The sequence below is a fragment of the Mauremys reevesii genome, linkage group 5 (genome assembly GCF_016161935.1).
Source record: "Mauremys reevesii isolate NIE-2019 linkage group 5, ASM1616193v1, whole genome shotgun sequence".
In the NCBI taxonomy this organism is placed as follows: Eukaryota; Metazoa; Chordata; order Testudines; family Geoemydidae; genus Mauremys; species Mauremys reevesii.
Window position 1 is genome coordinate 51695645 of NC_052627.1, and position 25100 is coordinate 51720744.

The 25100-nt window shown below is 42.5% G+C and overlaps 1 protein-coding gene across 13 annotated transcripts in view; it reads right to left on the reverse strand.

Moving 5' to 3' along the window:
- Positions 1-25100, reverse strand: part of MAML3 (mastermind like transcriptional coactivator 3) — a 339298-nt gene that overhangs the window by 153112 nt on the left and 161086 nt on the right. The window contains exon 2 of one of the 13 annotated variants that reach the window (XM_039542211.1): positions 8389-8426. The exons of the other annotated variants lie outside the window; for them this stretch is intronic. The gene's annotated coding sequence lies outside the window, so the exon portion shown is untranslated. The remainder of the gene's footprint in view (positions 1-8388; positions 8427-25100) is intronic. 13 annotated transcript variants of the gene reach the window in all.

Sequence of the window (25100 nt, forward strand, 5' to 3'; positions counted from 1 at the left end):
AAGCAGTGTGTTTTAGGGGAAGAAAACAACGGACAAAAGATCTGAATGGCCCATGCCACTGAATGCAGCTTAAACTACATGCCAACTTGCATTTTTAAACAAAAACAACTCATTTTGGTCACTACTTTTAACAACAAAAATAATTATTAAAAAAATCAAACTTGAAATTCCAAAAAATGAAAAAAGGCACTTGGAAATGTTCATAACGCATTTAGATCTCTTTTTTCTTTCCTCCACACTCGTTCCTGGTCATGGCAGTCAGCCCAGAGGAAACCGATTGGATGGATGGCTAGCAGGCTGGTGGTGTTAGGGAGCTGACTCCCAGTTAAGCATATACAAGCCTCCTTATTGCTGCAAGTGGGGAAGGGAAGGTAACAAGTTGGCTCACAGGTCTGGGCACCCCAAGAACCCACACACGTTGGAAACAAAAGACTCTCAAATAGAACAATTAAATCGTAAAATGTCTCCTGTCCTTTGCCCTGTGAGTGTACGTCATGCTCAGACTAGTTTTTAACATTTACCTGTTAGTGACGGACAAACCCCTATGTATTTTCCAGACATGCAAGCATGCATGGCTGCTGCCTGTTATAGTCACTTGGGCTTTCATCTCAGAGATCCATGTGTACTAAGCGTATGTTAGTGGCTACTCTAAATTAAATCTAGCTTTCAAGTCCCAGGCACCACTGAGAGCTCGTTGCCTTTTAACAATGTTGAATAAACACACAAAGAACAAAAGAGCATTTTCTATTGTTAGATGCTCTAGGTAAACAAGATCTAAGGCTGAATCACTGAGAGCTCCACAGTTCTTTACTAACCCCCTTAAAGGCATGAAGCACAAGATACCATAGTTTGCTTAGACAGACTCTGGAAATGCACCACAAACCAGCTGTGCATTCACAGAATGTGCTTCCAACAATCTTATTTTCTTCCTTAAAGCACTGTCATTCCCACCTTTTCCTCTTGCAGCATTACCAATGATCCAGCTGCTTTTAAAAAATGCTGCAGGGCTAGAACCAAAATTATGTGGGACTTGATCTTGGGGGGAAAACAGGGTGTACGTGTGAGAGCAGGAGAACTGAAGTGCAGAGGGGTTAAGTGCCTTGCCCAAAGGCACATATCAAATAAATGGCAGATCCAAGATTCAAACCCAAGTCTCCCACTCCTGTCCCCAATCCATAGGAGCACAGAACCATATTTCTCTGCCCTCTTTGCTCCCATTAGGGAGAGAGAAATAATTTGTAAAAAAAAGACAAAAGATCCCAGGAGCTCTTGAATGTGCCATGAGCCACCTAGTGGAGACAGAGAAAGATGGAGAAGAATGTAGAAGGGACTGACAATCTCCCAGGGATGGACAACTCTAGCGGCTTTCCTTCACTGCAATAGGGGCCAATCCATGTGTTCAAGCATGGGACATTTCTATTTGATAAGGGTTTTCTTCTTCACAGCACAGAAGTTGATTAATCACATGAGGGCCAAACTCAAGGTCCTTCCCCAGGCTGCATTTTCACTGAGTTTGTCATTGGGAGTTTTGCCTTAATAAAGGCTGAGAAAAAAAGTAAGCAAGGGCTTCATGGTTTAGCCTGCAATTATAACAAAGCACTCAGTTGCTCTGCAAATGATTCTTATTTTCCTGCAGGGCCAAACAACGGAAGACAGATTATGAGGTACCAAGTCCCTGTTTGTTTATCTAGATTGTAAATTCCTGTTGGATTATTTAGATTAGAAACACTTTGGGGCGGGGCCTGCACGTCCTTTTTGTCTAGTGCTTTGCATTCACTGGATGCTAGATAAATAATAATCAGCTTTGCTAACTAGCAAACATGGTTAGGTAAACAAGGGAAGATCATATGAAAAGCATCTGGTATTATGTATAAATCTGCTGTGTGTGAAAGTTTCCTGCTATATGAAAGTTCCTCTTAAAAATAAATTACATGGACGACATCAGGTTAGGATTTTTCCTCATGCTGTTTAGAAGATGTCTTTTTCCTTCCTTTTTCTGGACCTTCTCAAACTGTCACATAAAAAAAAAAATCCTGACTATCGGGGTACTTCAAAATAAAATTAAGGGGCTGACATAGCAGTCCCCAAAAGCCCAAGAGTTGCATTTTACAATGCAAGGTGGAAGATGCAGGTTTGATTCACAGTCCTGTGGTTTCTTGGTCCCTAGGCTAGCAGGGATTAGGGATGCTGAGGAGGCCAGGTACTCAGCCAAGGATGGGGAGGGGAAGAGTTCCTTGCTCTGCTGAGCAGCAAGCCCTTCCTGGATGATTAACCTGACAAACTCTAAATCCAGTCATCTTCAGCCAAAAAGTCCATGGCCACAATGTACGGCCTTGAATTTGCCCTTATGCCTGGTACAAGCTAAGGACAGAATTTCCTGCAGAAACTCAAAATTTCCTGACTTTACTTATTTTCATTGCTCCCCACCCTCCATTCTAATTTAAAAAAAAATCTTACAAAAAATAATGAGTGAAAATGAAAAACTCCTCTCTAGGTGCACAAGGACCGGACATATACATATTGTCTTTCTAGAGCTGCGGTTGGCTGATGTGCACAGGGTCAGATTAATTAAAGAACCAACTGGGTTTTGACCTCGAGTTGTCAGCCCTGCTGCCCTGGCCTTTCAGAACACCTTTATAAAAATGCTATAGTATTCTACAGGAAAGGTCTCACGCACTGCTGTCACTACTGTAAGATGCAATGTTTGGGACCATTCCTCCAGGATTCTGCATAGCACAGGCTAAAATTATAAAATGGAAAAAAATATTGAAAAATGTCCCTTTTTGAAGACCAAACACGTTTGCCAAAAATAGATTTAAAAATTTTCTTTGTTCTTTTTTTTAAAATGTTCTGATGTTGTTGTTTTTTTGTTTTTGTTTTTTCCCTTTCCTCCACCTTCCCCCCTCTTTTTAGTCAAAGGGGGGTAAGGAAAAAATGGGGGGAAGAAACCAAAAAAATGGAAAAGATGAACATTTCCCAAACTAAAACTTTTAAAGAATTTTCTCAAATACATGAAAAATCATTTTTCTCAGGATTTTTTTTGGTGGAAATTGTTAAAATGTTTTTGATGTGATCAGGGCCGCCCGGGGGAGAGGGAGGGGCAAGTGGGGCAATTTGCCCCGGGCCCCACAGGGGGCCCCCATGAGAATATAGTATTTTATAGTATTGCAACTTCTTTTTATGGAAGGGGCCCCTGAAGTTGCTTTGCCCCAGGCCCCCTCAATCCTCTGGGCAGCCCTGGATGTGATCTAATTCTGAAGTTTTTAAAAACCCGGGTATAATTTAATGGAGTAGTAGTTTATTGGACACCAAATGCTTATCTTACATGTGGAAAGTTGTGAATCAGACATCCTTTTTTTTCCCCTAGAGCAAAAGTTAAGAAAAAATGGTAAAAAAGTTCATCTTACCTCATTAATGGGGAAAAATTAATAGAATGTTAATAAAAAATACTACCACCACAGAATTTGAACTCCATCCCTTGGAAAGATTAGGTTGGCCACTGGAGGGCTCCAATATTGTTCCATGAAAGTAACAGACACATACTGGGAAGATTGAAAACATTATAGCTCAGACATTCAGTTTTTAAAGTTCAAACAAAATGTTCACTCTGAACAAAGATCTATGGGCACACAAATATTTAACCCAAATATTTAATGAAAATCAGAGCTAACTTAACTGTTCTGCTCATATGGCACAGAAGAAGCTAAAGGAGAATACTTTTCTTACAGTTTGGCTATCAACGATAGTGTAACTATTAAAATGATGTTCACATGTGGTATTAGCGCGATTAGGTCTATGCAAAAAGCAAAAGAGAATAAAATTTCATCATTGTAATTTCAGGGAAACAAGACCAGTAGGGTATAGAATGTAACAGTAGCACTTTTTCTATCACTATTGTGACTCAGTCTTCTCAATGAAAGTTTGCAGGTGCAAAACACAAAAATTGTAACAACAGCGAGCACAGGGAGGAGCCTTGTTCTAGAAGCACCCCAACATTTTTGTGTAACATTGTGAGCCACAGCTGTTTTCTAAAGGGCATAACTTGGGCACATATAGTCAGTCAAAAGGTAAAATCCTGGCCCCACTGGAGTTTTGTTATTGACCTAATTGGAGCCAGGATTTCACCCAAAGAATTAATTTGTACAATAGACCCATATGTGTTATCAGCTAATGGCCTACAAAAAATCCAGTTTAAAATGAAATGAAAGCCATTTTTAAGTTACAAGAACATTTTAAGTCAAACCTCACTCACATCTATGGCTTCTTGTGTGCTCATGTAAGTTCAGAATTTCGCAGTCTATTTTTTCCCCATCAGGTTTTATCAGAGGGGGGGGGGGGGGGGGCAAAAAATTAAACCTGAGATCCTGAATGCTAAATTTCACAGAGTCAAATTTTTGCAGCTGAGTTAAGCACTCCTGAAAATAAAGGAGGTTTATTAGAAATAGTGAAAGATGCTGGTGGGTATTGCTATGATAAACCCAACAGGGCACTGTTCTTGTTTGATGACGTGTACTGTACTGTATTAGGCTGATATACAAAACATCATAGGGGTTTTTTGGCTTCTTGCCTGCACAAATCATTTCTTTTGGTCCTTAAAACACCCCCCAGGCCCTTTCAATGCAAAGGGAGAAAGGAAAAAGAGCTTGTGTTGCTTAAAACATGCCTGCTGCGCTTCTGCAGCCCTTCCTCTGGCACAGCACATGTTAATGCCGATCTGCTGGGAGATTGCAATTCTAACATAATGAGATATTAATGAGCTTTGCACATGTCCCTAGCCGCAACATTTCCCCCCTCCACCTTCCACAAACCTAAAGAGAATCTCTGCTTGTTTTCCTGACGTTGCAATTGTGCCTCTCCCTCCCCCTAGCAAGCACTACTGCACCATTCACCTTAAGCTGCCAGCACTAAAGAGCACCAAATGGGCTGGCACAGGCTTGTTTCCTGGCCTAATGGATGCTTGTTTAAACACTGGAGCTGTTTGCATTGCTGCGGCTCACTGCATGTTAAACACAGTCCTCTGAAACCCTATGCCAATCCAATAAAGGTATCAGCAGTTCAGCGTGGGGAGGCAATTACTATAAGGTCCCAAGTGTGCCTTCTAAGCTCTAGGAAGGAGAATTTGATCGAACAACTAAAAGGAAAATCTGATTCGGCTCAGTATCACGTGGAGGACACAAGGCTTAACTACAGCCTGGCCTATGGAGGGCAGGAGGAAATCAATGGACGAGCTAGCAAGAGCAACTGCACATTGTTAAGAGGGCTTTAAGCTGGCCTGTTAACAATGCTGGCTGCTGCATTTACCAAGCATTATTTTAAGAGGTGCCTTTAAAAAAAATTATATACTGCCAATTTTTTTTCTTCATCAGTCCCTGAAACAATCCTCTTCTGGGAAGGGTCCCTTCCCTGTGCAGAATCATTGTCATATCAAAGGGGAAGAGAGACACACAGAAGGGACAGAAATGACAGAGGACCTAAAGAAACCAAAAAAACCCTGCCCTTCAGAGAGCATGAAAAGCTAAATCTCCTACTAATGATAGTCAATATTTCAGTGGATCAGCTCTCTATCTGGGCTAGGGCAGGAAATCAAGAGATGCAGAAACTGCATTCCAATTCATTTTATACATTGAAACAAAGGTTTTCTAAAATGTCCCACTTCCTCTGCTTTAAAGTTAGGGACAAAGAGGCGGCGGTGGTGGGGTTTCCTTCATTATCTAACAGCTTTAAACTGGGCTTCGCTCAAAGGGCAGCGTTGCAACTTATGTGGAAAGTTTTCTAAGCACTTGTTCTGGCCAAATTCACTAACAGGAATATAGGATTTGCCACACCAGATCAGACCAATGATCCATCAAGTCTGGCATCCTGCCTCCAGCAGAGGCCCACACCTGCCGCTGTAGAGGAAGCTGATACTCCCCTCCAGCCCCCATATTGCAACTGACTGATCGTACAGAGCTGCAAATTAGGGGAAATATCCCCTCTGGAAGCTGCAATGATCGGCTTATGCCTTGAACTTGCTGAACCCAGTCCATTTTAATGATTGACATGGCAGACAGGGCAAGAGAAAGAAATTGTCTGCATATGATGCTATCTGCTGCCATCAACAGTGGCCGGTGGCAGTACTTGGCTAATGGGCTTAAGGATCAAGCTGTCCCTTAAAAGCATCTTAGGCAACGTTCTCTTGGGTCAGAAATCCAGTGTGACCCTAAGAATTGCTGGCTGAAAGGTGAGGACTGTTCCAGTTAACTGGAGGATAAATGTCTTGCAGTCAGCCCCATCTAGAGACACTGCTGTCCTCAAAACAGAAGGGGGAAATGAGCATTTTGTTGTTTAAAAACATGGGGTTTAGTTATTTGTTTTCAATGGGCTTGGGGGAGACTTGGAGGAAAAGACTGTTGGGAAATCCCAAAACTTCACCTTGGGGACCTGGAATTACACTATGACTCCATTTCCGTCTGGGATTCAGAATCCAGAGAGTAGGCAGTGGGGACATGCAGTTGGGGGTCTCAGTACAGTGAGTTGAAATTTTTCTGTCAACATTTCTTTTTTCCAAACCGAAATTTGTTTCTTCCCTCCTCCCCCACCACAATTTTTTTTTTGACAGGAACACATCGATTACTTGTTTCCAGTTGAAAAACTGACAATGCAAAAGCCTCTCCTGTTTCATTTTTTGATAATCACTGAACCTCAGTTTTAAACAAGCCTGCATTTTGATGAACAAGAAAATATTTTTGTTTTTGTTGAAATTTTGGGGGGGGGGGGGAATCCTTTCTTGACCACCTGTAGATATGAAGCTGTGATCTTGTAACTTCCAGTAGATTGAATTTCCCACTTAAAGCACCTCTCAACAGGGATTGTTATTGATAGGGCAGAGAAAGCCCCTGTAAAAGAGCAGTGTCCTCATCAGTCCTTCTGTTAGACCCATGCAGCAACCAGATGAAAGAAACGGACTGCATTCAAAGTACTGGAACCCACTCACTTCAGTGAGGCTGTTGTGATATCAAACATTCTCTGCCTCTTGGAGCTAAGGATATCACTTCTATTATGGTTTGAAAAACCCATTCATTTATCCAGCAATGGCATGTGAGGTGATTTCCTAGTACGGCTGGGGAAGGGGTGGCTGCTGAAATCATCGGCTTCTGCAGACTCTAACCTTAAAAGAAAGTTTCTAGCCCTTAGGACTGCATAGATAACCTTCCAAAGGTTACTCATGCCAGTACTGTCTCTGAGTCTGCAGAGAGGTCGCTCCTGTGGGCCCCAAGCAGCAACACGGTGAAATCAACAAGGTACGTTAATGATCATCAGATCCCTGTGGGCAGCAGCAATTTTACATTTCTGCTGTTACTTGGGAAGCGCCAATCGGCAGCAGAGGCAGATTTCCTACTTGCTCTCTTTCAGCAACCAGAGGAAGTCAAAAGCTGATACAAAGGATGGAGCCCCTAAGAAGGGTCCAGACACAACAATCCTGTAAAAATCCCCACATTCATTCCCATCAATGTATTGGTTCATCTATGCAACCAATTAGGGTTAGAACCTTTTTTTTTTTTTAAATTAAAAGTTGGATACTACAGAAATTGATGACTTAGCTGTCTTCCTTCAAGCACTCCAAAGAAAATGTTCCCATTTTCGGTTCCACTGGCAGGCAAGCGAGCCAATGTTTTCAAGCCCAAATGGAAGTGATGTCCTCAATTCAGATAGGGAAGAGGAGCTATATGATGGTGGGGAACTAGATTTCTCATCAGTGCAGTGCCTCTGGACATCACTAGTGCACCTCTCTATTTCCATATTCCCTCACCCCTAAGGTGACCAGACAGCAAGTGTGAAAAATCAGGGTGGGGGTGGAGGGGTAATAGGAGCCTATATAAGAAAAAGACCCAAAAATAGGGCCTGTCCCTATAAAATCAGGACATCTGGTCATCGTACTCACCCCTGCTAATACATGTACCTGTATGATTAATACATGTCTAGAAAATTTTCAAGCTCTCACTTCCCCACCTGTTGATTATCTGCTAAATAAAACCTCCTTCATGAGAAAATCCATATGTTAATTGGCTCAGTCCTACTATCACAATACCTTACTTTTACACAGTGCCATTTAAGCTGCAAAATCCTAAAGCCCCTCTACAAGCCATATATATTGAAATCATCTCATCTGCCACTAGAATGCAATCACTTCTGGTGGGGAACACTGCAGCTATTTAACAGCAACATCACATGACAGTTTAGGACAGGAAGTGAAGAATACCATAGCCTATTGAAATCCGAGGAGAATTTAGGAAGTGGGGTATAATAATTCACTAAGTCTCAAAAACAGACATTTTGAAAAAAATTGCAAATTATAAAATAAAAAAACCTTAAGTATTTCACTGTTTCATTTACAAATGCCATTTCTACCTCAGAGGAGCCTTGTGTTTCCCATCCTTGAGATCTGGCTGAAGGAGATAGGCAAAAAACACATTAAGATTTCAAGCAGCCAGCATATAGTTCCTCTTTCTTGTCATCTCTGAGTAACATTTGCCATATCATGGTTACAATGCTGGAGTTTGGGTGATTCACTCCTGAGAATAAAGTGGCCTTTTCCAGCACCCTGAATGACACAATGGGGAACATTTTGCACATTAATCAATTTTGTTTGAGGGTAAAGAATTAAATTTATGTCTGTACAATCTGCTTAGATTTAAAATCCTCAACGTTCTTATGATTCACACTGTCAAGAGAGACAGAAGGATTGACAGACTCTACATTTGCTAGGAGAAAAAGGAAGGAAAAAATTCCCCAAATGTTTCTCACAGCATAATGTCATTTCATCAGATGATGCACGGGGGTGATGCTGAGGTAAAGGAAATGGAGAAAATGCCATTTCCTGCATCATTTCCTCCAGAGAAAATTCAGAGAGAGACTTCATCAGATTAGATAGCCAAACAACTATATGCAGACTAAATGTATGTTCCGCAGTTCCATGGCCCAAAGGGAAGTACCCTGGAGACAAGCAGGCAACAAGACAGCTCTGCCTCGGCTGAAGCAGGAGGAGGAGAAGCAGGGAAGAGGACAAAAAGAGTTGGGGGGAGAGAAAAAAGTGGTGTCCATCACCCTCTTTCTTGGTTTCAAGCCCTCAGCCCCCACAGGTCAAGCAGATGCTTCTAGTTCTAATACAAAAGACAAATTTGTTTGTATTTGATGGTTATTTGAAAACACACCCAATCCAAAGCTAATTGTAGAAACAGAATGATAAAGACATAACCCTATATTTCCAAGTGATTTTGGGTGCTCAACATGCAGCATTTTAAAGGGACCTGATTTTCAGAAAGTGCTGAGTGCCGACCATCTGAAATCAGGCCCTTTAAAGATATCTCAGAGTGGGCACTCAAAATCACTAATCACTTTTGAATTTCTAAATCAGGAGTGATTCCACTGAAGTCAATGACATTACACTGGTACAAAAAAAATGTGAATGAGAGGAGAATCGGTCCAATACACCATGTGTTGTTGTATCATTGCATCATTATTATCAGCTGTATTTTATTTCAGTGAAACATTATTATATATACATACATTGACAAACTCATGGCAGAAGCTGCTAACTACACCCATTTTCTGTTGGGTGCTTTAGAAAGCTTACAGAATAAAAATAAGGTTGATGCCATTCATGCTTAAGATATCCAAACAAAGCACTCTGGGATTCTGGTGGTGAGGGGTAGAATTTTCAAAAGGGTTTAAGAAAGTTAGGAGCCTGTCTCCCATTTCCATGAGAGACTTCGGGCAAGTCTACACTACAAAATTAAGCCAACCTAAGTCATGTCGACATACAGCCACTGCAACAATTGAATTACTTTTACATGTCCACATTACACTCTGTGTCGGCATCCTCACCAGGAGTGCTTGCACTGATTTAACTGCCAGTGTGGGGCACTTTTGGACGGTTTCTGAAAGGAAGCAACAGTCAATGTAAGCAATGCAGTGTCTACACTGACACGGCGTTGACTTAACTACATTGACTTTAGCACTATGCCTCTGGCAGAAGTGGAGTTAAGTCAGTGTAATGGGTGAGTTACATCGGTAGGAGCTACATTTTAGTGTAGAGCAGGGGGTCATGACCCCCTCAAGGGATCACGAGGTTATTACATGGGGGGTTGTGAGCGGTCAGCCTCCACCCCAAACACCACTTCACCTCCAGCATTTATAATAATGTTAAATGGGGGGGAAAGTGTTTTTAATTTGGGGGGGAGGGTCACACTCAGATCAGAGGCTTACTGTGTGAAAGGGGTCACCAGTACAAAAGTTTGAGAACCACTGGTGTAGACGCTGCCTTACGTCAACCTAACTCAGTAGCATAGACCAGGCCTTGGGCACTTTACATACTTTTGAAAGGGAGGCTCTGAAGTCACTAACATGCTTTTACTCACAGTGAATGTACAGAGAACCATCATGTGATCAGCAAGAATTCACATAGTCGTGGACATTAGAACTTGGTTTTACTGAAGAAGATAATGCTGACCAAGGCTCAGTCTCACTTCAGGAAAATGAAACTATTCTTCCACCACCTCACCAACAACCTCACCATGTTTTGTTAGAGCTATCCATCTTAATTTATACATGTACTGCATCCCAACGGTAGATTTCCATAGAATGTATTTTGTTTCCTTTCCTTACTTACATGGTTAGACAGCAACGGTGACCAATACTGACATTAAAGTATCATACCTAACGTGAATTAGCAGCCATTGAGGCAGTTCATACCTTAGAGCTATTGTTTCAGGCTCTATGTGAGCTCAGGCAGACATTTCTGCATGTGTTACACTCGCTTCAGTTTTGAAGATTTTTGTTAGCAATTGTAGCAACCAGATACTATTTTTGTTTTAAATGAAAGCTGAGATTTTGATGAACAATTGACAGGTCTGCGTTTCCCCAGATAGCATTTCACCCCTCCGCTGTTGTCATGGCCCACCCTTTGGGAAACATTGCCTCAATCTCTCTTAAAAGTATTGAGAGATCTTTCATTTCAAGAAGCACAAGCAAACAATCTGAAATTAATTTTGATGGGATTATTACATCACACCAGAAAGGCAGGAGAAGAAGTATGATATAAAAAAGGCACTTCCTTCGTGCAGAGTAGGATGACTGCTAAATGCCCCAGGTCTGTCAGATAAGAATCAGCTCCCTGGACTTTATCAGAGTGACACTTTTGCTTTGTCTTGTGGGATGCTTTGGAGTACAGAATTTCAAAATTCAACCACAATATCTTTGTGAGTGACACAAACTCCAACCTAGAACACAGACTTCAGATTCTAAGTGCCTACTTAGACAACTCACAGACAACTCATATCACTGTTTGGAAAGGGCCATATTCTAGCTTTGGATACTGGCACACCACTCCTACTGAAGTCAACAGAAGCCCGTATGTCTATCGTAAACCAGACTATAGTCCAAAGTGTTCTAGTTTATGGTTTCCAGTATAGGGTGGTGTTTATGTGACCATCACTTATTAGCACTGTAGTGTCCAGGAAGTGGATCTCTTGTGTGAACTGATCCAGGCTGAGGTTGATGGTGGGATGGAAATTGTTGGAAACATCAACCTCAGCCTGGATCAGTCCACACAAGAGAGCCACTTCCTGGACACTACAGTGCTAATAAGTGATGGTCACATAAACACCACCCTATACCAGAAACCTACTGACCACTATACTTACCTACATGCCTCCAGCTTTTATCCAAACCACACCACACGATCCATTGTCTACAGCTAACCTCTAAGATACAACCGCATTTGCTCCAACCCCTCAGAAAGAGACAAATACCTACAAGATCTCTATCAAGCATTCTTACAACTACAATACCCACCTGCTGAAGTGAAGAAACAGATCGACAGAGCCAAAGAGTACCCAGAAATCACCTACTACAGGACAGGCCCAACAAAGAAAGTAACAGAACACCACTAGTCATCACCTTCAGCCCCCAACTAAAACTTCTCCAGCACATCATCAAGGATCTACAATCCGTCACTCTCACAGATCTTGGGAGACAGGCCAGTCCTCACTTACAGACAGCCCCCCAACCTGAAGCAAATACTCACCAGCAACCACACACCATACAACAAAACACTAACCCAGAAACCTATCCTTGCAACAAAGCCCGATGCCAGCTCTGTCCACGTATCTATTCAGGGGACACCATCATAGCACTAATCACATCAGACACACCATCAGAGGCTCGTTCACCTGAACATCTACCAATATGATATATGCCATCATGTGCCAGCAATGCCCCTCTGCCATGTACACTGGCCAAATCGGACAGTCTCTATGCAAAAGAATAAATGGACACAAATCAGACATCAAGAATTATAACATTCAAAAACCAGTCGGAGAACACTTCAATCTCCCTGGTCACTTGATTACAGACCTCAAAGTCACAATACTCCAACAACAAAAAAATTCAAAAACAGACTCCCACGAGAAACTGCAGAATTGAAATTAATTTGCAAACTGGACACCATTAAATTAGGCTTGAATAAAGACTGGGAGTAGATGGGTCATTACACAAAAATAAAACCTATTTCCTCATGCTATTTCCCCCCTACTGTTACTCACACCTTCTTGTCAACTGTTGGAAATGGGCCATCCTGATTATCACTACAAACGTTTTTTTTTCTCCTGCTGATAATAGCCCACCTTAATTGATTACTCTCGCTATAGTTAGTACGGCAACACCCATTTTTTCATGTCCTCTGTGTATATACATCTTCCTACTGTATTTTCCACTGCATGCATCCAATGAAGTGAGTTTTAGCCCATGAAAGCTTATGCTCAAATAAATTTGTTAGTCTCTAAGATGCCACAAGTACTCCTGTTCTTTTTGCTGATACAGACTAACACGGCTACCACTCTGATACAAAAGCTGGTGATTAGTTCTGCTGTTGTCTCTCTTACTAATTGTTCTTTCTGAAATGGCCTCAAGTTAATGGAAATATGATCTGACCTTAGTGGTAAGATGAGAAAGACGGGAGCCCCCCAAAATCTAGATTTTAAAACCAGCCTTCCCCTGCTCCCCAGTCTCTTCTGTAACAGGGACTATCCAAAGAGGCACTGGCCCTAGTTCACAGTAGTGAATGCCCTGAATTGTTGCTTGCATTTGCTGGGCCTTTTGTCAACTACTAGTGGTTGAGCCTGTCATATACTCTTTCATGTGCACAGTCAGGACAGCCCATGCCTGCTAAATAGTTACCTAATCCAATTTGGCCAACCAAACTTCAGGTCTGATAAACGTATTATAATAACAGACTGCTCTTGACCCTTGTGCCCTTGTGCTTCCTAAGGTCGGCCCTGGGTTTTGTTTGAAAACAAGAACGTAGCAATCATTATGCTGGGGCCGGAAGAAAGAAGAGAAAGACACACAGACTCTCATCAGAGTGCTTTACAATTCACACCCCTGCTGGAAATACATTTACAAGGGAAAAAAATGCTGAGGTTTCCAGCACGCCCTTTCATGGTAGATAGAGGATCATTCCCTAGTGCTTTTCTCCCTTTACTCTCCACACATTCGTGCTTCCCTGGAGAAGTGAGGGCAGCACTTTCTCAGGGCTTGTCTACACTGGCACGTTTCTGTGCAGTAAAGCAGCTTTTTGCGCTCAAACTGCAGATGTGTGCGCACTGCCAGGCTGTGCTCAGAAACTCCTCAGTTGCAGTGCTGCAAAAAAAAACACACCTCGGTGAGAGTTGTAAGGCTATTTGCGCAGAGGCTCCAGTGCTCTATTGCCAGGATAGACACTTGATTGTTTTCTGTGCTGTAACTGGCCTCCGGAGCTGTCCCATAATGCCTCAAGTGACCACTCTGCTCATTGTTTTGAACTCGGCTGCCCTGGAAACATGCACCCCATCCCTTTCAAAGCACCTTTTCTGACAGCCCTTGCGGGCTGTGCTGCTCTGCTCCGGGACACAAAGCAAACCATTAATGTGGAATGCTCGTGCTAGAGAGCCCAGGGATGGAGGCGGGGGCTGATGTCGAGGGGTTTCCCCCACCCCCTGCCTCAGGACAGATTGCTTCCTACCGCTGTCTGAACTTACAAGACAGCATGCTGACACACTCTCTGTCCCCCAAAACACACTGTCTCTCTCCCCCCCTCTAGACATAAACACACACACACTCCCCTCGCCACTGCAGTTGAAAAGCAGCTGGCAATGTAGTAAGATGCCGATTGAACAATGGGATTGGGAAACCTGCATCACGTGATGCTATGCATGCCCTATGAGGCATTGCAAACCCTTCCCAAAGCACTGTGCAGCCAGTTGCACAGTGGGATAGCTACCACAATGCATGGCTGTCTTTGCTGTTGCAAGAGCTGCTAATGTGATGTGCTCCAGCATCACAAGGAGCACAGTGTGGACACGCAACAGCGGTTTAATAAAAATGGTATAATTGGTGGCACAGAAACTTGCCAGTATAGACATACCCTGAGATGTCCTATTGCCCATGCCCCACCACAAGTCCTGGCAGGCAATGCTCTGATTAGTTTTGCAATGGAATAGGGATAAATTGAAGAGAGACTGAATAAAATTAAAATGCCCCTCCCTGAAATGGTAGATTGTTATGGGGCTGAAAATAAGATATAACTTGCCTTTAAGGGAAAGGAATACAGATCTTGGGTCTAATAACAATTTTTTCCAAAAAGATGCTACAGGATTCTTTAGGTAGCAGAGAAGGGAACCAATAGTATGTAACAATTTTCTGCCTGTCAATTCTTGTGCCTAGTTTGTCTCAATAAGCAAAACATTTTGCAGCATCAACTGGTCCAATTTATAGAGCAAGGGCCTTCATGCAAATAGAACCATGTTTAGCAACAGATTTCTCTGCTTTGCCAGCTACTTAATGTCCTGGGCAAGGTATTAGTGCCAACATCTGTTTTATTAGGATGTTTTAGATCATCCATGTCACTGAATTGCCCTCTCTTCAGCAAGCAATAGCCCTCCATGGCCATAAGATTTCTGAAGAGGCACAGTCATATGACCCACAGACAAGATTATTTTTTTGATCAAATATCAAAAACCTTACAAAAATCATTAGTTCTGACTCTCAGTAATCCATCACTCATAGGCCTACAGGTTAATGCTTAAATCTCAGTGGTGGAATTTGTTTTTACAAATTAAATTATATTTTAAGAAATAAATAACAGATAAAATCTTATTTATGCAAAACATTCATTATATTTTCCCTTATGATGCTCCTTTTTATTGCCATGCCTCCCTTTTGTAAAACAAACACAAAATTATAAAGGTCCAAATCCTGAGGTCTTGACTCTGTTTTTACTAAAGCTATGTCTACACTTGCAGAGTTTTTGCGCCGTCAGTTTTAACGGTGATAGTGAACTGGTGAAAGAAAAGTGCTGGTTTGTGAACTCACTTACTTCCACAGGCATCAGAGAGTGTTCACATTTGCAGCACTTCCATCACGGATGAGAGCAGCACACTGCGGGCAGCTATCCCACAATGAAGCTCTCTCCATTTTGACGATGGGTCTTGTGGGGCGATTGCGGGGCATGCTGGGTCCCTGCACAGTCTCCTCTCCCCAAACACTGATCAGCTTCAGTAGCTCAGCACTGCTCTAAGCAGGGGATCGTTTGCTCCATGGAGGAGGCATTGTTACCTGGCCAGATAAGTGAGCGCTTGCCAAGAAAGCAGGAAGGGGAGTTTCAAAGTTCCCGGGGCTTTACAGGGGGAGGGGTGGATGTCTGTTCACCTGGCAGCAGAGCTGTTGGCCAGAGCGGACACCTAGGCACTGTGGGATATCCTGAGGAGACTAAAAGCTCTGTAAACAGGAAGACTGTGTCTTCACTTGCACATCACTGCAAAAGCATCACCGGTAAGAGCTGTATGCCTCCTGTGGAGGTGGTTTCCTTTTTGTGGTGAAACTTCTGAGTTTCACCACAAAAAGTCATTGGCAAGTATAGACGCTCCCACAGGTTTTGCGCCAAAAATGGACTTTTGCCTCTTTAAATGGCAAGTGTAGACATGCCCTTAGTCTTAGGCTAGTCCTATGATCCAGATACATGTCCCCCCGAGTGATGCAGTTAAATCGACCTAACCAACGGTGTAGATAGTGCTGGGTCGATGGAATAATTCTTTTATCAATCTATCGCCTCGCAGGGAGGTGACTTAATGGGAGAACCCCTCCTGTCACTGTAGCGAGTGCCTACACTGACATGCTTCAGTGGTGTAGATGCAGCACTTCTAGTGAAGACATAGCCTTAGACATGAGTCAGGGCTTCAAGATTTGGCCAATAATTAATCAATTCAGTTCAGCAAATCCCTTCCTTTCCTGTGAAAAATGCTGCTTGATCCAGCATCCCTCTAGATCCCAGTGTAACTGGAGGCAACTCATTCCTTGACTCACAGATAGTCAAGGAATGACTCATTGCTCAAAAAGGTTTTTGGAGTCAAGGATTTTCATCTTGTTTCAGAAACAATGGACCTTGCATACACTTCACCCTTTAATTAAGACACCAGCCTCCCCACTTGGGGAAGGCTGCCATGTTAATGTAATGTATGCAGGATTGTTGTAGCTGCGTTGGTCCCAGGATATTAGAGACACAAGGTGGGTGAGGTAATAACTTTTATTGGACCAACTTCTGTTGTTAAGAGAAAACCTTCCGAGCATCACGGAGCTCTTCTTCAGGTCAGAAGCTGAAGCAGAGTTCTGTGTAACTCAAAAGCTTCTCTCTCTTTCTCTCATGTTTGTGTAACGTCAGCAAGATGCAGCACAGTCCCCTGACAAAGTGTCACCTCATGATCTTGGACAATTTTTTTCCACAGGCATGGCGATCTTTTATGATTATTGTACTATTGCTTTTAGTTACTTTCTGCGAAGGTGCTCAGATGCATCTGTATATGGGCGACATCGAAAATAAAATGATTATTCATTACTGATGCTGATGGTTTGCAGCTAGAACCTTATTCTGCAGGGACTTTGCAAATGCCACTTAGTGGCTCCTCTACCCATAAGGTGAGCAGCCTCAATAGTATCCCTGTACCACGCTAATGGGAGCAATTTTTCTACCCCATGGGATCAGTATAAATGGTTTACCTTTAGACATGTGAATTTATGTTGTTGTATTATAAGAGCTTTGCAGGGAGGGGAATTTCCACTGGGTGTCAAATTGCTGTACTGCATAATCTATCATTAAATCAGAAAACATCTGGCTTTTTTTTTTTTTAAATAAAGGGAGGAGGAGAGAATAAAAATTTAAAATCCACACTGCTATTTGAAAAGTAAAACGATGTGCCTTCTTGCTAGGTACATTGTACCTATTTTTTAATGTATCATATTGACAAATTAAACCCTGGGGAGAATGTTTTTTCTCCCCATCACTGAGCTGATGTGTCTATAAAAAATGGAGCACCAGAGGTATTGGTTACTTGAGCTAGATTGTTTCTTTAAGGCACAGCCCATTGTAAGCGCCTGTATGGAGGTGCACTGCCTCAGAGGGTGCATAGGGAGGCAATCTGCCACAGAGAGGCACAATGTTTCCTGGAACTCCCTGGCTTTGCTAGTACTGTGAGAGACCCGTTTGAATGGTGAAGCGTAGCCGAGCCTAGGGAGCATGAGGGCAGACACAGAGAGAAAGAGTGATTTACTCCCAGGCAGGGCAGCCGCTCAATAGTAGCTTCTACACTCATACTGGGCCTAGTGGATAAAGCCTTGACTAGATGTCAGGAAATTGGGGTGCTTTTCTCAGCTCGGTCATGGATCTGCTGCATGACCTTGGTCAAGTCACTTCATCTCTCTGTTTCCCATCCCCTCCTTTGTTTAATTATATGGTCAGTTCTCCAGGGCCATAGTCTTTTACTATGTGTTTGTACCATGTCTAGCACAATGGGGCCAGGATCTCAGCTGGGGCCCTGAGGCTTACTTGTAATACAAGTAATCAGAAGCTGGGCGCCTGTTATGCCGGTTACACTGGTTTTGGGGGACTTCTTAATCCCACCTTCCCAGCTGTGTCGGGCTATAAAAGGGCCAAATACAATCTCATCTAAAATATTAATTGGCTGCAATTTTACATTAATTTTCTTTTTAACCATTGTGTCTATGCTAAAATAAATAAATAAATAACATCCTTGTGACTACTTGTGGAAACTCCTGTTCAGAGTGATCTCGGGGTTACTTCCAAACAGGTCTTCCTATCAGCATGAGCATGAGAAAATAATCCTATTTCATTCTTTAGCTTTAAAGACAGAAAAAAGTCTTCTCTGAAATCTGAATCACCACTCAGGTCCAATGTCACTTCCTCATTCCCTCCTGATTTTCTTCTGCTTTGCTCTATCGTGGTTTGCTCATGTGAGCAAGCCCTGAATTTGTGTCAAATGCTTTTAGTAATTACAACTCCCTTTTCTCCAGGTCTCTTCACTTTCTGCAGTTCGGAGGACTTTGCAGCAAGCTAACTACATAGATGTTCCAAGGGCTTAGGTGTTCAAAAGCCAGCTAACTACAGAAGTCAAATGTACCTGACTGATATGAGGCATAGTTGCTCTCTGCAGTGGAACCTGTTTATTACAGTATAGAGAAGTCATTTTTTCAGAGAACTTCACCGTGAGCTCAGCTCTGCATTGCATTTTAGCATTTCCTGCAGGATGCTGAGTGCCCTCAACTCCTACTGACTGGACTCCAATGGGAACTGAAGATCCTTACCTACAGGGAACACTCAGAATCTGTAGGAATGGGTCACCTAAGTGAGAGGTTCACTATAAATGGAAATGCCTCTTCCACACAGCGAGGTACAGAGTCAATTCAGGACATTCAGGTTACTCAAAAATAAATGGAGCTTTTGACTATATCTGAGATCATGCTGTGTGGGTTCCCCTGCATGTGTATCAAGTATAAGGAGACAAACAGACAATCGCTGCACTGAATGAGGTGAGGGTGTTGAGGAAAACAACATTATGTGATTAGTGTAATTCATTCCCAGGAGGGGGAAGATTAAGGATTCAAAGACTACAAAGACCACATTTGTCAGTGCCTAACTTCTCGTGTTTTACTCTGCAACCTTAACATTCTTTGTTGTTTAAAGTGCAGCACTGTACAGATTACAAGCATTCTGACACTGTCCTTCAGCCCTACCCTGCAATAGCTCAGCTATTATCTGGAGCACAGTGTGCCAGTCTCTCCAAACCACATAGTGATTTCATGATAAGGACAAGAGTCCTTACAGCTTGTATTGAGTATTGTAAAGAGCTACTAGTTATCTCTTTAAGGGAAAGATTCTGATCTGCATATATTTTTTATTGTTCACTGATGCAAACTTCCCAAATTTACCAGTCTTATTTTGCTACCATAATCCTCTAGCACAGGGGTAGGCAACCTATGGCACGGGTGCCGGAGGGGGCACACGAGCTGATTTTCAGTGGCACTCACACTGCCCAGGTCCTGGCCACCGGTCCGGGGGGCTCTGCATTTTAATTTAATTTTAAATGAAGCTTCTTAAACATTTTAAAAACCTTATTGACTTTACATACAACAACAGTTTAGTTATATTATAGACTTATAGAAATACACCTTCTAAAAACATTAAAATGTATTACTGGCACGCGAAACCTTAAATCAGAGTGAATAAATTAAGACTCGGCACAGCACTTCTGAAAGGTTGCTGACCCCTGCTCTAGCAGTTGCACAACCACCAACACAGCAGCGAAGGAGTCTCCCTATTAAAGACTTAACAGCTAATTCTGGTATAATGCGAAGGTTAACAGTAAGTTACCAATACATTAAATAAATAAAATAAATAAAAAGCAACATTCCCCCCCAAAATACTTTCATTTCAGTTAGCAGACAAGCTGAAAGTAGGGTCTATTGTAAACAGCATGGCTGCTATCTTTGGTTCTTCAAGGAATTCCTCTCAAGTTGCACTAAATTCATTTCAACTCCTGCTGCGGTTAGAAAAGCAAAACAAAAATAGCAGCAAAACTCCTTTACCCAAAGTAAGCTGCACAGCAAAATATCCTTTACAAAAGCCAAGTTTGCAGCATGCTATAATTAAGCTCACATCCTGACAGTGGGAGCATGAAGTTTTATTCTAAATATAGCAGAAGTCTCCTCATTGTACAAAACCCAACTTTTTTTTTTCAGTGAAATTTATAAAAAATTATGATGTCAGTGTCCTCCTTACAATGAACTGGCTTCTTTAAAAAAAAAAATCCAAGGTACTTCACAGCAAGGTTTTAATGTAAGCATTAATGTCAGGAAATTAAGACTTTGTTTACTTATTATCTACGGAGCACTCACAGTGCAGTAGAGGCACTATACAGACAACCAGGAAGATATTATCTCTGCCTTCTTGAGCAGATAGCCTATACAGCAGACAAAGGGTAGACAAATCTCTTGAATTTTCCCCTAATATCAATCTCTTTCCCCAGCTACTAGCTGCTGTTTCACATGGCACTTTACCTTTAGCTGGCAAGGCATTAAAGATTCCATCTGCCTGGGGTTGGGAGCCATTTTTACTGAATAAATTAAAAGTCTTAAACCATTTCCGACTAACTCAGTTTAAATGCAGTTTGGCTGGCTAATGTGAAAGAGAGCAGACCGTGTTTACAAAGAGTTTGGAAATCATGTTTTTGTGCAGATCCCTAAGTTATCCCAGGCCCAGATTCGGATCTCAGGTATACCACTGTAAAGCTGGGGTAACTTCACTTCAACAGAGTAATGCTGGTGTAAAGCCAGAGTAACAAGATATAATCTGCTCTGTGTTCCAATTTGGGGGTTTGGGCTCAGATTCTCGGCCTCAAATCCAGGCTTTATGCCACTGCTTCAGTGGGAGAGGATGGAAAGCAGCCAGATCGCCCTACCTGGAAATTCCTATGGCTCTACACTAGCTAGTTTTGAAGCCCCTGTTATAAGGATGTGTTCCCGGAATGTGAGGGGACATGTAGTAGCAGAATGGGTGTGGCTGGAGCAGTCTGTGCTTCAATTATTTTAGTCCCCAGGCAGCTGGGGAAAACGGATATGAAAGGTAAAGCAGGACCCCAGCCAAATCCAGAATTCATGGCATAAAGCCACTTTTGTCCCATCCCCCAGCCCCTCCGAGTTATGCCTCCTGTGAAGTGCAACGGAGACTTGGGGCCTTTGGGCCTAATTCTGATTTCATTTACCCTGATATTAATCATCAGTGACACTGGAGTTACTGCAGTGCAAGTTTGGTATAAGCAAGATCAGAATCAGGTTTTTGGGCTGGAAATGGTTTTCAAAGTCAACTTACACACAGCTTGGCCCTGTGCACACTGGCTAACCAGACTGTGTTGAAAATCAGTTAGCCTGAGGCAGGTCAATGGTGTTTTAAAGCAAACATATTTCCTGGCTCAATGTAGGCAGAGGCCCTGTGGCTCCCTGCTAGATAGATCTACATTGCAATACAAAGCCCAGACAACAATAAACAATAAAGGCAATAGAGCTGTCTCTCATCCCTTCCCGGTCTTGGTCCAGAGGCTGAACTCATCCATAGTACAAGCACTCTGCCATCTAGGCAATTTACAAAAAGGGTGAGGTCATCTGAATATGCATTTTTGCCCTACCACAGAGCACCCAAAATTTGCCAAACTAAAAGCCACAGTGACAAATTGCCAGGAGCTTGAAGACAGCCCTTAATTTACATAAAATGGAGTAAACAACAGACAGGCCCTAGAATGCAATGCTCCATATTGATTGGAGCAATCTGTAGTGTCTGCAGGATTTGTCTTCATATTAAAGATGAAGGCAGATATGGACCATAACACAAAATTTTGTGAGTTCTCTTTTTGTCTTGGGGCCACTCTATGGCCTACCATGGACAACCAAATACTATCACCTGAATAACAGAAACTGGTACACACTGCTGCTGTAACAGTCCATGTTTGCGGCTCAAATGGGAATTTTTAATGCCTCTCCTATTTTGTACAACATCATACACAATGATCTGCTCTCCTACTGCACATATCTCTACTCACAAAGAAAAGCTATGTAGGTTGTGGGTCATATCCATTCCCATAAAAACTATCCCAAGCCCTACATTTTACAAGAGTCTTCCTATTTTGCCTGGGAGCCGTGAGCATGTCACAATGAGCAAATCCGCCATTTACTCAAGGCTGTTTTCCTTGTGGTTTCTTCAGTAGCATGCATGCATACCTTCAGTGTTTACTGTCAGCAATTTTCAACATGCTGACATGGCTAAAGTGACCACAAAGCCAATGCAAGCAGGCAAGAAGGAGAAACAGAAGTGGAAATGCCAGAACTTTGTACTTCTGCAGCTACAACTAACCTGGTTCCCTGATTATCACAGGGAAAAGATTTGATTAGTGCAGCTTGAAACTGCATCACCTTTCTCCTTTTTTATTAGCCAACAGAGCTTTGTTCCTGCTGTTGCTATTTTTGTGGCTGACGCATGCAAAGTGGAGGAGGAGGGAGCCATTCCCTCTACAAACCTTATATTTCTCTCCCTGCTGTTGGCTCAGACAGGGGGCTGTGCTGCTTTTCCAGCAGCTTTGTCAACTTCTCCTCCTAAGTTTCACTCCAGGAAGAGATATTTTTCACAATTTTTTCAAAACAGAAACTGAAAGCTACGTAAACAAAAACAGTGTCTGAAAATAGTTAGGGACTAATTAGTGGGGGCATGTACAAACAGAGTTGAAAGGACAATCATCAAAAAGTTTAGGTCCCAGATTTGACCCACTTTCAAGCCATTGTAATCTGATGAGAACTGACATCCAGATTCTAAATAGCTATTGTTTTTTTTTAAGTAAAACATCTATAATAAAATATTATTAATGTAGGCCTCAATGTTTCGTGTATAGCTGGCCAAGAAGGCAAAAATTAACAGGTCCTCCTTCCATCATTTTGCTGGGGTAAACGAAGCGAGCAAATGGAACTAAGCCCTGTGGGCTGCTGTTTCCCACAAATCCCAGGATTAGAGACAGTCAGTTTTACAAAACAGAAAAGGTCAAAACCAAAAGAGGATTTTCTCACCATTCCACTGGAAATGGCCCATGTGTGTGACAGGGCTTCACTACAGTAACCTATAACAGTACATCCAAAAAGCTGTCCATACACAGGAGTTTCTGCTTCTCCATGAGTTTTGTTATTTCTCCATTTTCCATTTCTGTTATGATGGATGTTAAATGCCACGTATAGGGGAGCCTCCAAGAGACTGGCTCTATGGTATTAATGTTCACAGCCCATGGAATTTCTGGAAAGCCTAATGTATGGACTCCTTAGTTTTCCTTAGCTTGTAATTTTTTCAGGGCCTGTGGGCATGGATATATGAAGAACAAAGTAGCCAAAAGCGGTCAAAGCACTGTCCATGCCATGCATATACATACCATATGGCATTCAAATAAGTGACAAGCAGCAGAAAAGCCTTAGCACCTGAATATACACTCAAGGGGTTTCAGCCAGTTATAGATTCAATCCATAAAGACAATACTTAAGTATCAGAATTTTTTAAAATAAGATCCAGCATTCCACAGAGAAAAAGAGAATAATGCAGAATGAGAGCGAAATTCATTCTTTATGAGTATAGCTGTATAGAGAATGCTTGAGCCTTTCAGTGTTTACAGACAGCTCTTACAAAATCCCCCCATTATGTCGGTCTCCCTTTGTAAAGAACTGAATAGTATATCCATGATGATGAATCATTTGATGTCATGGGGCTATTAGGCTCCTAGGCTGTAATGGTCATAATCTGTATTAGCAAAGAAATAAAGCAGTACAGATTAGACCAGTCGTGGGCAATCTGCGGCCCGCGGGTCACATGCAGCCCACCATGGTAATCTGGTTGCGGACTGCAAGACATTTTGCTGACATTGACCGTCCACTGGCAAGGCTCCCCACAGTTCCCAGTGGCTGTGGTTCTCTGTTCCTGCCAATGGGAGCTGCGGGAAGCGGCAGGTCGCAGGGACGTGCTGGCCGCCACTTCCTGCAGCTCCCATTGGCCGGGAACAGCAAACCATGGCCACTGGGAGCTGCATGGGGCCATGCCTGCAGATGGTTAACGTCAGCAAAATGTCTTGCTGCCCACAATCAGATTACCCTGATGGGCTGCATGCAGCCTGTGGGCCGCAGGTTGCCCATCACTGGATTGGACTGACTCACTACTTGTCAGGTTTTGACATCACATTGCAGAGGATAAGTTCTGAAGCATGATTTGATAGTGCAGAGTTCTGTAAACTCCTCACAAATCCCTGTCGGAGATTTGGTTTGGTGTTTTACAGAGAATGACGGTGTTGCCTGTGTACTGCCATGTGAAAGGCTTGAGGCCAACAATCACTGGGTAAGCCAGCGTGGCAAAAGACCACCCTGGCTTATTCAGGAGATCTTCAACAGTCCTACATAAAGTTGAAACTAGGTCAAATTACAAAGGATGAATATAAACAAATAACACAAGTATGTAGGGACAAAATGAGGCCAAGGGACAAAACGAGATTAAACTAGCCAGAGACATACGGAGAAACAAGAAAACATTCTACAAATACATTAGAAGCAAGAGGAACTCTTGAACTCTGGAAAGCAGGGCATTGTCCCCCAGAGAATTTGGGGGGCCAGGTGGGCCCCAGGCAGGGTGAGGGGAGACGAAATACACTAACACACACTAACTATATAAGAAAACAAGAACAATGATTATATACAACAGACTAGAACGCTCTTGCAGGTGAGCTATGAGCATGAAGGAACAAGGATTCCAACTGTAACCATGTGGCTGTAAGAAGGAACTGAGGGGGCATCATCCTACACTGCATCATATAACCATGCCAGCCACATAAGACTACGTACAGCGCATGTGTGGGTAAACAGACACCGATACAGAAATCTTCCGTCTCCAGCATGTGCTGCATGTGTGTACCTGCGTTTGAAAAACGTATAGGGAACCATCACTAAAAGGAGAACTGATATTTTTAGCGTGACTTTAGAGGACTCACACTACCATCTTCATTCCAAGACACTAGAAACACAGCAATTGATCTCCTTCGATTTACTGTGCTCAAATCCCATATAAAAAGAGTTGAAAATCTGACTCAATTTCAATGTAATGCGCAGAGCAATCCAAAATCAACATTTACAAATGACTGATCTCTATAGCTTTGGCTCCATAAATATTC